Genomic DNA, 16,093 nt, shown 5'->3' with positions numbered 1-16,093 from the left:
AATTGACACGTGGTGGCCACTTCGACATTTAGAAGCGCTCTTGCAAATGTTATGGGCAACTGACCAGGTGGAAAATCGAGTAAAGAACGAGTTTGCTGAAGAACAAATATTCTACCTAGCCGCTTATTGTGGGTCAAGGATGAATGTTGCCCAAAGAATCAAAGGTACAGGCATTGATACATTTTCCCGTCCCCACGGTCAAATGGAAAATAAAGTGATTTTTGTAAATGTATGGGTTTTACCACAAGCTCGTCCTAAATTCAGCACTATAGCTGCCCCATTGACAGATTTGTTACAGAAAAAATAAACAAAGGATGTGTGCTCAGGGAGATGTCAACAGTTTTCAAGAGGCTGGAAACCACCTTAACCAATGAACCAGCGGTGGCAGATCCAAACCTGAACAAATCATTTAAAGTGTCACTGGATGCTAGTGACCAAGGGGTAGGTGCCATCTGGCTCCTATTTTATGAATTAGGCATTGACAAACCAGTTGGATATTTCTGCTAAAAAATATAGAAAATGGGATACTCTTTGGTGGAGAAGGAAGCTGTGGTACTGTTGCTAGCTGTTAAAAAAACTTTGAATTATTGGGTGTGTTTTCGTACACCAGTCGAGGAAGGTAAGCATGCAGGTGCAACAAGCAGTAAAAAGGCAAATGGTATGTCGCTCTTCATAGCGAGAGCTTTCAAGTACAGAAGCAGGGATGTCTTGCGACAGTTATACAGGGCCTTGGTGAGGACAACATGAAAAAATGTGGGCAGCTTTGGTCTCCTTACTGTGGAAGCATGTTCTTGCCAAAGAGGAAGTGCGATAAAGGTTTGCCAGATTGATTCCTGGGATGGCAGGACTGATACATGAGGAGAGATTGAGTTGGTTAGGATTATATTGGCTTGAGTTCAGAATAGTGAGTGGGTATCTCATATAAACCTATAAAATTTTAACAGGACTTAACAGGGTAGATGCAGGAAGGATGTTCCCGATGGTGGAGGAGTCTAGTACCAGGGGTCATAGTCTAAGGATACGGAGTAAACCTTTCTGGACTGAGATGAGGAGAAATCTCTTCACCCAGAGAGTGGTGAACCTGTGCAATTCGCTACTACAGAAAGCAGTTCAGGCCAAAATATTGTACTGCTTTTTTTAAAGGAGTTAAATAGAGCTCTTGGGACGAAAGGGACCAAAGGGTATGAGGAGAAAGCCAAAACAGGCTACTGAGTTGAATGATCAGCCATGATCATATCGAATGGTGGAGCAGGCTCGAAAGGCCGAATGGCCTACTCTTTCTCCTATTTTCTATGTTTCTATGACAAGTACCAGAAATTACACTGTTTAAATGCCACACTCACACAGTAGCGTGAGACAGCGACAGGAACAGTAACTCATAAGGAAAATGTCACACTCACACACAGTACAGTAACAGTCAGAGAAACGGATAGTAAATGACTACCAATAAATTTCACACTTGCACATAGCAAAACTTTCAGAGATGTATGTCAAAGCTGCTGAAACGTCCGGCCCAAAATGGTACACCAGATAGGACAGGCCACTCGTGGTGATAGCATGTCTTGCACCATTGTACGTTTTCTGCCCTTCGTCGCACTTGCACCAATGGCTCGATGGAACCCAACAGAGCATAAAGGGAGAGATGCAGAGGAATATATTTCACATGAAAAAGCAATTGGATAAATACTTAAGCCGGAACAAGTTGCATGAATATGGAAACAGACAGGGAAATGGTATTAATTGGAGGGGTGAGGGCTTGTAGGGGTTTAAACACAAGGGTGAGAATATTAAAACTTAGGTACTGCAAGACCAGGAACCAAAGTATGTCATTAATGATGATGTGTGAAAGGGATTTGGTGTGTGTTGTGTTGTGAGCAGCAAGATTTTAGATGAGCTGTAGTTTATGGAGATTTACAAGTGAGAGGATGATCAGGACAGCATGAGGATAGTCCAGTGTGATTTAACAAAGACGCAGATATGGCTTTATGTAACAGATAGACAGATGTAAAGGCTGATTTTATAGAGATGGTACCCGGCAAGATTGTTGAAAGAGAGAAAGTGGGGTCGCAACTCAGCTCGGACCAAAGGGATTAGCAGGGGAGCAACAGTTTGGTTCAGCCTCAGCCATTAGCCTAAGAGGGGTATGTAATCTGCTTAAAGTGAGCAGAGATTTTATTTTACCACGAGACAATGTCATCCATTGTCCCAGTACTTAGGAAACAAAGGGCAGTAACATAATGAATCATGGTTTCCGGATCTAGTTGCTGGATATAGACACTTACTACAAACACCACCAGCAGAAAACAGTGAGGCATACATTTGTTGAACAGTAATACAGTTCACAGAGGTTTGCCATTAATAGTTAGATACAGAGGTTTTGGATACAGGAACAAAAACAACAGCAATGAGGGCAGAATAATGACAAGAAGAGTACAACATTTAAACATGGTTTATAGAATTAATAGCTGGATAGAGAGACTTACCAGGAACACCAACTATGGCAAGGATCGGATAGTAAATCGTTTGAATAACCTTCAGTGCATAAAAGATTCGATCAGTCAATGTCATCCAAGAACCGTCAGAAAGTTCGTCAGACCAATAGGAGAAACTCTTAGTTGTAACATTCCAATCTATTATTCCCAGATTTTGGTCCATTGTTGTAACATTCCAATCAATGTTTCTTAGATTACGGTCCATCCTCTCCATCTCTCTGGAACTGCTGTTCCCTGTTAGTGCCGGAGGTGACACTCTGACTCACACTATGGGACAACATAGTGAAGGTGTGCTTTATTAATAGTCAAAGAAAACCCTCTAGTGACATAATTAGGAACACATGGTGATTGAAATTAGTTACGGTCGCTGCACAAACAAGTTAGTTTAACCACTTTCAATCCAAAACTTTGTATACTAAATAAAGTTTTAAAAAAAACTCTTTCTGAATGGAATGTATGAGGGTTGCTAAGGGAAGACGAAGCGGAAAGAGCAGAGTCACTGGCCAGAATGCTTCAATCCTGCTCAGATATGGTAATTCTCTGAGAGGGCTGGAGATATAACAATATTACGCCCTGTCTAAAGCAGGACAGTTGGATAAACCCTTCAACTATAGGCCTGCAGTTTAAAGTCTAACTATCGCCCCTTGACATTCAAAGGCGTTGCCATCGCTGAATCCCCCACCATTAACATCCTAGTGTCAACATTGACAAGAAATTGAACTGGACAAAACCCATGCATACTATGGCTGCAAGAACAGGTTGGAGGGTTGGAATTCTTGGAGAGTAACTCAGCTACTGACTCACCAAAGCATGCCCACCAAATTCAAGGGAGAAATCACAATTATAATGAAATACTATGCACATGTGTGGATCAGTGTAGCTCTAAAAACACTCAAGATGTTATAGACCTTCCAGAACAAAGCATCCCCCTCGATCGGCACCCGATCAACCAGCATGAACATTCATTCCCTCCACCAACGGCGCACAGTGGCAACAGTGTGCAGCATCTACAAGATGCACTGCAGCAAACCGTCAAACCTCCTTCTACAGCACTTTCCAACATGTGACCTCCACTACCCAGAAGGAAAAGAACTCCAGTTGCATGGGAACGCCACCACCTGCAGGATCCCCTCCATGATACAATCCATCCTGACTTGAAACTATGACGCATTTTCTTCAATGTCACTGGTATGAACACGTGGAACTTCCTTCATAACAGCACTGTGGGTGTACCTACACCAGATGGAATGCAGTAGTTCCAGAAGTTAGCTCACCACCACATTCTCAAGAGCAATTAGGGAATGACAACAAAGTCTGGCCTTGAAAAGTACGCTGATATTCCATTAAAGTCCAAAAAAGCAGTGGAATTGTAGAGAAACAAACAAAGGTCACAATCCAAAACAGGAATATTTGTGGCATTGAAACAATAGATAAATAAGTAACAAGCTGCACTGATATTTTGGCGACAAATCGTTTCTGATATTTGGATAACTTCTTTCATGAAGCAATGGAAACGTCTGATGAGGATTTTGCAGTTGATGTTACGTATATGGATATTCAAAAGTCATTTGATCAAGTGTCATTTAATAGAGCGGCTGGGAAATCTGAACCTTATCGGTTAAACAGGCAGCAAAAGTGTGGATGTGGCATTGGTAATGAGCAGGAAGCAGAGAGAAGTGATGAAGATTTGTTGTCCAGACAGGAAGGAGCATACATTTGTGTTCCACAAGAATTGGTATAAGGACCTGTGCTCTTTCTGACACTTATAAATGATATAGACTTATGTGCTAAGGGAATGATTTCAGATGACATAAAACGTCAATATTTGAACAGTGAGGAGGAGAGCATTAGACTTCCGGAGGACATCGACGGATTGGTGAAATGGAGAGACACATGACCAATGAAATTTAATGCAGAGAAGTTTGAAGGATACATATGGAAGGAAAAGTACGGAGAGGCAACAACACAGAATGAGATAAATTTGAAAGAATTCAGGAACTGAGTGGGTACACGTCCACAAAACTTCAAAGGTGGAAGTACAAGCTGAGAGAAATGTTGAAACAAAAAAGATACTGGTCATTTGGCTTTATAAACATGAATTCAGGCTACTACCTATTAACTGAAGAGAATAGCTTAAGACAGAACTGGGAATTGTGTCATTTTTATGTTTTTTTTCCGGAGGTACCAAATGTCTTCATCAAAACTAAAGAAAGAGTTAACTCTCACAGTTAAACAAAACCCTTCAACATGCTTACAACAGACAGAGTTAAAGATTGTGGAGTCTGCTACAGCAGTAAATTTCAAACATTCACACTAACATAGTAAAGAGACAACACTACAACCTGCATTCCTAAACAGTAATAAAAAAACTTTTATCCATAACAGATTAAGTTATTTGCTTTCCAGATGTTATTTATATTATAGCATTCTGTATTGATTAAAAATCTCAAACTCACAGTTTATATTGTCACCCAGATGCATTACATCCTACAAAATTCTTAACATGTTTATGTGGTATGTAGGAGAGTGATAATGATAAAATGAAAAGGCTGAAGGGAACACTGAGGCTCAACATTTCAACAGTCCATCAACCAACTGGATAACCATTTGTACCATGTTTATTACCCCCACGATGTAAGTTTTTCAATGATCATTTCGCCCTTCCCAGATCTACAAGTAAACTTTAGTCAGAAGCGATTATTTTCTCAATCTCAATTCTAAGTACAACATCTCAAATTGAAATGGATGCAGCTAAAAATGAAATTCAACTTTCATACTTCTATCGAACGTAGAAATATGGATCCCTGCAACTAATTATAATCTCAGGTGCCGAATCTTGTGCTTTTCCCAGGAGTCGAGCACCCGGAAGAATGTAAAATTTTGAGCAGTTCTAAATCTGACCAATAACGCTAATGTGTGAACAAATAGAAGAAACAGCACATTTGCAACAGCATTCAAGAGACGACCACAAAGGGTTAAACAGATTTCAGTCCTGTGCTGATAATAGTGAGAATGACACACATGGTTATTGTTTAACAAAAAAAACAGACATTCATCCAAAAGAAATGTTGTACCCTCCAAGGATCACACACACCTTCACACAAACTGAAAAAGCCTTTCATTCACAAACCAGCAAGCTTTCCAGCACTCACACAATCCAATTGCCTTTTCTGCTCTCACAGCATTTTATCTATCTTGTGGGTCTCTATAAATTCTCTTTTGGTTTCTTCCTGTTATCCTGCCTCTGCAATGACATTACGAGAAGGTACCAATCCCTCCCTGAGGGGCATGAGAATTCCCTTTTCCATATGATCGGGCACCCTCCCCTTCAGTCAGGCGCAATATGGTACACATTATACTTTTGCTGTTTTGCACTTTGCTCTGTAAATCCTGAATCAGTCCAATGATTGTTGCTTCCAAGTCTGCATTATCTTTCTCAGCCTTTTCGACCTTTTGTGTCTGGCCGTACGCAGCTTCCCTGTTCCTCTCCATGCACTAGCTCTCGCAGCACCATTCTTCAGTGCATCGTCTTTACTTTACCTTTTGAAATTCTTTTTTATTTCTTTTCCGAGTTCTCCGTTGTTTCTCCCAGCCATTTAGTAATCTATTCACTACTGCTTTTCCTTTACAATGCATTTACCTTCAAAACTTCGTTTCTTTCCTCCTTAAATCAACCCACTCCTCTTTTAGGGACATATTCTTGTGACATATTTTGTGACCAAGTGTACACATATTCCCTGGGATTAATCCATAACTACATCTTTATGAGGAAAACCTTTTGTTACATGCTTTGCGACAATTATTTAACTGAAATGGATCCCTGAATCCACCGTTCATCCTGCATACATGATCGCTGTCACGATTAGATGGAGTATGATGTGGGGCAGTGTGAGGTTATTCACTGTGAGCATAAGAATAAAAAGACAAAGTTATTTTAGCATGCGTGAAACTTGTACATGTTGATGTCCATAGAGACTCGTACAAGGAACACAACGAGTTAGCATGGAGTTACAGCATGCATCACAGAAATCAAAAGGCATGCTGTATTTTACTGAAAGGGAATTGGAGTACAAGAATAAAGAATTCTTGCTACAATTGTGCACGTTTGGTGAGACCACATCTGTAATACTGTGTGAAAGTTTGGTCGCCATATGGAAGAAGGCTTTGCCTGTATTGGAGGCATTACAGCGAAGTTTCATTGGATAGGTCCCTGGGATGAGTGGCATATCATATGACGAGATGCTGGGTACATTGGGTCTCTATTCCTCGGAGTACAGGAGATTCAGACGTGATACCATTGAATCATCCATCTTTATGCAAGAACTGGACAGAGCAGGTACTGAAACGTTGTTTCCCCTGGCCGGGGAATCGAGAAAAAGAGGACACCATTTCAGTATAAGGGGACGATCATTTTGCAATGAGATCAGGAGAACTGTATTCACTCAGAAGATTGCGAATCTTTGGAATTCTGTAGGCCAGTGGGTTGTGGATGCGCCATTATTGAACATATTTAAGGCTGAGATATACAGATTTTTCGTATTTCATGGAATCAAGCGATATGTGGAGTGAGTGGGACAGTGGTGCTGATGCCCATGATCATCCATGAGCTTATTTAATGGCAGACAAGGCTCTATCGGCCAATATGGCCCACTCCTGCTCCTATTTCATATGTCCTTATGCATCCACCTCTCAAAGAGGTGCAATTTCTTCGTAACATATTTAATGACCACTCCATCAATAGTTGTTAGCTTGGGAGCTGGGTATTGTATTTATTTGTTCGGAGATACAGCACTGAAAAAGGCCCTTCGGCCCACCGAGTCTGTGCCGACTATCAACCACCCACTAAAACTAATCCCATATTTCTACCACATCCCACCACCACCTACCGAGACAAGGGGCAATTTATAATGGCCAGTTTACCTACCAACCTGCAAGCTTTTGGCTGTGGAAGGAAATCAGAGCAACCGGCGAAAACCAACACAGGCAGAGGGAGAACTTGCAACCTCCACACAGGCAGTACCTAGAATTGAACTCAGGTCGCTGGAGCTGTGAGGCTGCAGTGCTAACCACTGCACCACTGTGCCGCCGTACATCACTAGCCTCTTTCATATCAATTATAATCATGGATTAATGTAAGATGGAACTGTCTACATTTGACAAGTTACTCTGCAGTTCACGTACACAAATTTCGAGAAATAATGAGACCACACCCAAAGCCCAAATCGAACACTCATGTCTTTACCAGCTTTTGTAGGAAAACTAATTAGCAATATAGTACACCCGTTAGTAATACAATGCACCTGTTTGTCACAAATACGTTACAAAAGGTTCTACATCTATTCACCCGATGAGTGGTCACCGACAGTTCCTTGTACCTTTCATCAGCTAACTAAGTTTCTTGTCTGCAGCACCAATTCGGTCTTTACAATAATCTGTATATCCTTCTTTCCAAGGTGGGCAGGATGTTCTTTAACAGGGTTGTGCTGTCCAATCAAGATTCAATTTAAGCTGCAACTGTACCATGATATGTTGAATTCCTTTTCCAAATCTTGCAGTTAAGCGGGGCCTCGACATTGGCCTTCTGCATTTAACTTCCATCAGTCATTTTTCATCACTCTTGAATTCTGCAGTTGTCTTGAGATCGCTATCAGCACAAGCAACAGTAGCTTCTTTGCCTGGTCACACATTCCAGAACCAACAAAATATTTCACCAATCAGAATCCCCGAAATTGTTGACGTCTTGAAAGTTGTTGCCTGGTGAATTAAAAACTGACTTTGTCTGATACCAGGAAGCACAGAGAAATACCCGTAGTTGAAACTTATACATTGCAAAAGAAGACAAACTTTGACATCATCCATTGATGTCAGTTTTTGTTATCTTCTTGCAAATTCCAAGTAAACCTTACACTGCTTAAATTAGCTGAATCTCTGTAGTTGATCTTTAAAATTCAACCTGGAACAGACATCTTGATCCCATGTTCTTTATATCAAGTTTAATCTCTGATAAGAATTGTTGAAATACAACATTAATGCAAAGCAAAACAAAGCTTTAAAGTAAGGTTGCTCGCTGGTGTCAACCCTTGTTATGACCCTTGGGTCTCCCGGTCAGACATTCCATATGTTGAAATATTATTTTAGTTTGAAAAGCCTTTTAGTCTTTACAATGTGTGCAGGTAGATTTGATCAGTTTCTGTTCACTTTACTACAAAAAAAACAGAATTCTGTATTTCATTTAAACTATCGATTCTGCTGGTGTGGATAGCTTCACATGACTCCACCACACGTTTTGATTGAAATAGAAACATAGAACTACAAGTCTATATAAAAATTACGCCACAGACGGAGGCAATTCAGCCCAACATATATGCGCCGGCCGAAAAAACTAGCCACCCAATCTAATCCCACCTTCCAGCACCTGGTCCATAATCTTGCAGGTTGCAGCATTCCAGCTGCATGTCCAGGTAACTTTTAAATGAGTTGAGGGTTTCTGCCTCCACCACCAATGCGGACACTGAATTCCAGACCCCACCACCCTCTGAGTGAAAACGTTTTTCCTCATGTCACCTCCAATCCTTTTACCAATCACCTTAAATCTGTGCCTCCTGGTAATTGACCTATCTGCTCGGGGAAGCAACCCCTTCCTGTCTACTGCAACTAGGCCCCTCATAATCGTGTGCACCACAATTAAGACACCCTTAGCCTCCTCTGTTCTAAGGAAAACCACCCTAGCTGATAAAATCTTTCTTCATCGTTGCAACTTTCAAACCCTGGTAACAGTCTTTTCAATCTCCTCTGTACTCTCCCCGGTGCAATTATATCCTTTCTGTAATGTGGTGGCAAGAACTGTACACAATATTCCAGCTGTGGCCGAACCAGCGATTTATACAGTACCAGCACTACATCCCTGATTTTGTATTCCATACATCGACAAATAATGGAAAGCATTCCATATGCCTTCTTCCCCACTCTATCCACCGATCCTGCCACCTCAGGGACCTATGGGCATGCACTATAAAGACTCTCACTTCTTCTTCCCGTCTCAATATCCTTCCCTTTATTGAGTGTTCCCTTTTGTTTGCCCTCCCCCAAATGCATTACCTCACACTTCTTTGGATTGAATTCCGTTTGCCACTTTTTCCACCCACTCACCCAAACCATTGATATCATTCTGGAGTATCCAGCCATTCTCTTCAATATCAACTACACGGCCAATTTTTGTGTCACCAGCAAATTTCCCAACCATACGTCCTACATTCAAGTCCAAATCGTTAATATAAACCACAAACTGCAAGGTAACCCGTGGAACACCAGTTCAAGCAGCCTTCTATTGGCAAAAACCTTCATAGAATACTCCCCTTTGTTCCCTGTCAATGAGCCAAATTTGGATCCAACCTGCAGCATTCCCCTGCTTCCCATGGGGTTTCATTTTTCTTACCAGCCTGCCATGTGGCACCTTGACAAATGTCTTAGTAAAATCCATGTGGACCAAATCCACTGCACTACCCTTATCAATACTCCTTGTCTGTTCCTGAAAAAACCTCAACCAAGTTAATAAGACATCAGCAAAAAGGGCTGGAAATACTCAACAGGTATGGCAGCATCTGTGCAGAGGGAAGCAGAGTTAACGTTTCAGGTCTGTGACCTTTCATCAGAACTCCGTTCTGATGAGTTCTGATGAAAGATCACAGATCTGAAACGGCAACTTTGCTTCTTTCTCTACAGATGCTGCCAGATCTACTGAGGATTTTCCATCACTTTTTGTTTTTATTTCAGATTTTCAGCATCTACAGTGTTTTTGCTTTTAGTATTATAAGACATCACCTTCCCTTAACAAATGCATGCTGACTATCCCTGATTAATTCTGCCTTTCCAAGCGACAGTTTACCCTGTCTCTCAGAATTGATTCTAATAGTTTACCCACTACCGAGGTCCGACTGAGCAGCCTATAAATATTTGCCAATCTCTCGCATACTTTTTAAACAATGGGATAACGTTGCATCCTCTGGTTAACCTCCAATGCTCTTCTACCTCGCCCATATTCAGCGAGGATTTGAAAATGATCCTCTGCGCATCTGCCATTTCCTCCCGCGCTTCCTTTAATAATCTAGGATGCAATCCATCCGGTCCTGGCGAAATACCCACTTACAAGGATGTCAAACCCTCCAGTACTTCCTCATTCATTATTCATATCATATCTTATATTTCACACTTTTCATCCTTTGTAGGACCTGTGAGCCTTACTTCGGTTGTGGGTAAAATGTTGGAAAAGGTTATAAGAGACAGGATTTATAATCATCTTGAAAAGAATAAGTTCATTAGAGATAGTCAGCACGGTTTTGTGACGGGTAGGTCGTGCCTCACAAACCTTATTGAGTTTTTCGAGAAGGTGACCAAACAGGTGGATGAGGGTAAAGCAGTGGATGTGGTGTATATGAATTTCAGTAAGGCGTTTGATAAGGTTCCCCACGGTAGGCTATTGCAGAAAATACGGAAGTATGGGGTTGAAGGTGATTTAGAGCTTTGGATCAGAAATTGGCTAGCTGAAAGAAGACAGAGGGTGGTGGTTGATGGCAAATGTTCATCCTGGAGTTTAGTTACTCGTGGTGTACCGCAAGGATCTGTTTTGGGGCCACTGCTGTTTGTCATTTTTATAAATGACCTGGAAGAGGGTGTGGAAGGGTGGGTTAGTAAATTTGCAGATGACACTAAGGTCGGTGGAGTTGTGGATAGTGCCGAAGGATGTTGTAGGGTACAGAGGGACATAGATAGGCTGCAGAGCTGGGCTGAGAGATGGCAAATGGAGTTTAATGCGGAGAAGTGTGAGGTGATTCACTTTGGAAGGAGTAACAGGAATGCAGAGTACTGGGCTAATGGGAAGATTCTTGGTAGTGTAGATAAACAGAGAGATCTTGGTGTCCAGGTGCATAAATCCCTGAAGTTTGCTAACCAGGTTAATAGGGCTGTTAAGAAGGCATATGGTGTGTTAGCTTTTATTAGTAGGGGGATCGAGTTTCGGAGCCACGAGGTCATGCTGCAGCTGTACAAAACTCTGGTGAGACCGCACCTGGAGTATTGCGTGCAGTTCTGGTCACCGCATTTTAGGAAGGATGTGGAAGCTATGGAAAGGGTGCAGAGGAGATTTACTAGGATGTTGCCTGGTATGGAGGGAAGGTCTTACGAGGAAAGGCTGAGGGACTTGAGGTTGTTTTCGTTGGAGAGAAGGAGGAGGAGAGGTGACTTAATAGAGACATATAAGATAATCAGAGGGTTAGATAGGGTAGATAGTGAGACTCTTTTTCCTCGGATGGTGATGGCAAACACGAGGGGACATAGCTTTAAGTTGAGGGGTGATAGATATAGGACAGATGTGAGAGGTAGTTTCTTTACTCAGAGAGTAGTAAGGGCGTGGAATGCCCTGCCTGCAGCAGTAGTAGATTCGCCAACTTTAAGGGCATTTAAGTGGTCATTGGATAGATATATGGATGAAAATGGAATAGTGTAGGTCAGATGGTTTCACAGGTCGGCGCAACATCGAGGGCCGAAGGGCCTGTACTGCGCTGTAATGTTCTAATTCTAATTCTAATAAAAATGTATCCTTCTTCCCTCTCATTTGTGAAGACAGAGGCAAAAGAAAAACTCATTAAGAACCCTGTGCACGCCTTCTGCATCCAGGCATAAGTTCCCATATGCATCTCTGATCGGCCCCATCCTTTTCTCAGTTATCCTCTTGCTCTTCATGTAGTTTTGAAACATATTTGGATTTTCCTTGATTTTACCTGCCAATATTTGTTTTTTTATGTCCTCTCTTTGGCTTTCTAATTTCCTTTATACCCCTGCACCTTCTGTACTCCTCTTGGCATTCTACGATAGTAAGTTTTTTCGACTGTCATAAAGTTTATTTAATTTCTTTAATTTCCCCTCTATGCTTCTTGATAACCAGGGGCTCCAAATTTGGGCACCTGCCTACGCTATGCCTGTAGAATATCGTTTTTGAATGCCTATCACTGGTTTGCCATTGATTATCGTTCAAGTAGTTGTATCCAATCCATTTTCGCCAGGTCAACACTCAATTTCATAAAATTTGCCTTCGCCAAATTTAAAACTTTGACTCTTCTTTTATCCTTGTCCTATTGCACTGGGGTGTGGACCCGGGGCTGGATTAGAGTGGTAAAGTGGGAGTTTTGTGACTGAGGGACTTCAGTGAGGAGGAAGTGAGGAGCTCTTTTCATTCCCTAACTCTCCTCAAAGAGCGTGAGGTGAGCCATGAATTTGCAAAGAGCACAGCTGACTGGTGAGTAAGTTCTTGTGGGAATTTTTCAAACTGGATTGAATTGGAAGTCATTGTTTTAGCAAGACTTAGTTGATTTGTTTTATCATAATGGTCTTCCAAAGTTTTAAATTTAAAGGGTTTAGTCATGGCAGGAGAGCTTAAAGCCATGGTTTGCTACTCTTTCTGCATATGGGAATCCGGAAACATTTCCAGCCCTGGGACCAGCATGTGTGCAGGAAATGTGTCCAGCTGCAGCTCTTGGAAGCTCGGATTTCAGAGCTGGAACGGCGGCTGGAAACACTGCGGGGCATCCGTGAGTCTGAGAGAATCATGGATAGCACGTTTAGGAAGGTGGTCACACCGCAGCTGAAGGGACATGAGGAAGGAAGGGAATGGGTGACCACCAGGCCGTCCAAGAGAAACAGTCAGGTTATTCAGGAGACCCCTGGGGTCCCGCTGGCAAATCGGTATTCCATTTTGGAGGCTGATGAGGCTGGTTCCTCCAGGGAGTGTGGATAGAGCCAAGCTTCTGGCACCACAAGAAGCTTATCTGCACAGGAAGGGGGAAAGAGAGGAAGAGCAATAGTAGTAGAGGATTCTATAGTCAGGGGAACAGATAGGCGCTGCTGTGGCCGGCAACGTGACTCCAGGATGGTGTGTTGCCTCCTTGGTGCCAGGGTCTGGGATGTCACTGAACGGATGCAAGGCATCCTGAAGGGGGAGCGTGATAAGGCAGAGGCCATGGTACATGTTGGTGCCAATGATATAGGTAGAAAGAGGGATGAGGTCTTGCATCAAATATTCAGGGAATTTGGGCGGCACAGTGGCGCAGTGGTTAGCACCGCAGCCTCACAGCTCCAGGGACCCGGGTTCGATTCCAGGTACTGCCTGTGTGGAGTTTGCAAGTTCTCCCTGTGTTTGCGTGGGTTTTCTCCGGGTGCTCCGGTTTCCTCCCACAAGCCAAAAGACTTGCAGGTTGATAGGTAAATTGGCCATTATAAATTGTCACTAGTGTAGGTAGGTGGTAGGGAAATATAGGGACAGGTGGGGATGTTTGGTAGGAATATGGGATTAGTGTAGGATTAGTATAAATGGGTGGTTGATGTTCGGCACAGACTCGGTGGGCCGAAGGGCCTGTTTCAGTGCTGTATCTCTAATCTAATCAAAATCTAATCTAGGCTGCAGACTAAAAATCAGGATATTTCGGGTTGTAATCTTTGGATTACTCCCAGTGCCACGGGCTAGCGAGTATAGAAATAGGAGAATAGCACCGATGAATGGGTGGCTTAAGAGTTGATGCAGGAGGGACGGTTTTAGATTCCTGGACCACTGTGACCGTTTCTGGGGAAGGTGGGACCTGCGGGACGCTCTACATCTCAGCCAGAGGGGGACTAACATCCTTGCTGGTGGGTTTGCTATTGCTGTTATGAGGAGTTTAAGCTAATTTGGCAGGGGTAGGGGACGCAGACCCCTAGCAGAATCGGGACACAGCTAAACACAGGAAAGCAAACAAGTCAGAGGGAATACAGTGGAAGTAAGTTTCAAGGGAGGACGACCAGGATTGATGGCCTCTACTTTAATGCCAGGGGTTTTACAGGCAAAATGGATGTATTAAGGGCAATGATTGACACGTTGAATTGTGATGTATTAGCCATCACGGAGGCATGGTTGAGGGAGGGGCAGGATTGGCAGCTCAATATCCCCGGATATAGAATCTTCAGACGCGACAGAGAAGGGGGTAAAAGAGGAGGGGGCATTGCAATGTTAGTTAAGGAGTCAGTTACTGCGGTAAGGAGAGATTATATCTTGGAGGGGCATCAAATGAAGCGCATCAAATGAATCTTTATGGGTAGAGTTTAGGAATAAAAAGGGACAGCCACATTGCTAGGTTTTTATTACAGACCCCCAGATAGTCAGCGGGAAATTGAGGAGCAAATATGTGTGCAATACGCAGAGGTGTGCAAAAATAATAATAGGATAATTATATTAGGTGATTTCAAATGCCCCAACATTAATTGGGATAGACATCGTGTTAAGGGCCTTGATGGAATGCAGTTCTTAAAATGTATACAGGAGAACTTTTTGTAAGCGCAATATGTAGAGAATCCAACAAGGGAGGGTGCAGTGCTGGACTTAATTCTGGGAATGAAGCCGGACAGGTGTTTGATGTGTTGGTGGGGGATAATTTTGGTGATAGCGACCACAACATGGTACAATTTAAGTTTGTTATGGAGAAAGAAATAGACAAGTTGCACAAAAAGTTTCTGGATTGGGGGAGAGTGAATTTTAGTAAAATAAGGCGAGATCTGGCCAAGGTAGACTGGAAAGTGTTACTTGTTGGGAAATGTACAGAAGAGCAGTGGGGGAGGGGGGGCATTCAAAAAGGAAAGCGGAAAGGTATAGACCCAACATGTTCCGTCCAGGGTAATAGGTAGGAGCAACAAGCCCAGAGAAGCATGGATGACCAGAATAATTCAGGGTACGAAGAGAAGGAAAAGAGAGGCCATTAGCAAATACAAGGAGTGCAAATCAACGGAAGCATTAGTGGAGTACAGAAAGTATAGGATGGAGCTTAAGAAAGCAATTAGGAGAGCAAAGAGGGGTTATGAGAAAGCTCCAGCTGGTTAAAGTAGGGAAAATTCCAAGATATGCTATAAGTATATCAATGGGAAGCGGATAACCAGGGAAAAAGTAGGACCCATTAGGGACCAAGGGGGAAATTTGTGGGTGGAGCCAGAGGACATTGGTAGGGTGTTGAACGAATACTTCACATCTGTCTTCACCCAAGAGAATGAGAATGTAGGTATGGAACTCAGAGAGAGAGAGAGAGACTGTGAGGTTCTTGAGCAAATTATCATAGGGAGCGACAAGGTATTGGAGGTTTTGGCAGGCATGCAATTGTACAAATCTCCAGGTCCGGACGATATGTGTCCCAGGATCTGAGTAATCATGTTAAGTGAACACGTGGAGGCTTGGATAATCTGGAGAAGCGATTGGAGAGAGTACGAGCTGTAGATCGAGAGAGAAGTTGACTGAGAGAGCAGGCAAAAAGGAATAGGGATAATGAAACGGAGAGAGAGAAAAAGAGAGTGGAGAGAAAAGGAGAAAGGGAGGGGGAGAAGCCACAGAGTGAATAATTCACGAGGATGAAGTGCTGAACTTCCAGAACGATTACAGCGAAAGTGTGTGCTGAAGTTATGATTTGAATATTTCCAGGTTGGGTGGGATTTACTGCTGGACTCACTCCTTGTGTGTTTAACCCCGTCATATCCTCAACCTGTGAACTGAATAAATAAATTAATAGAACCAGTTATTTATTGATTACATTCCT

This window comes from Heterodontus francisci, unplaced genomic scaffold (assembly GCF_036365525.1).
Source record: "Heterodontus francisci isolate sHetFra1 unplaced genomic scaffold, sHetFra1.hap1 HAP1_SCAFFOLD_62_2, whole genome shotgun sequence".
NCBI lineage: Eukaryota > Metazoa > Chordata > Chondrichthyes > Heterodontiformes > Heterodontidae > Heterodontus > Heterodontus francisci.
This window is presented reverse-complemented; position numbering follows the sequence as displayed.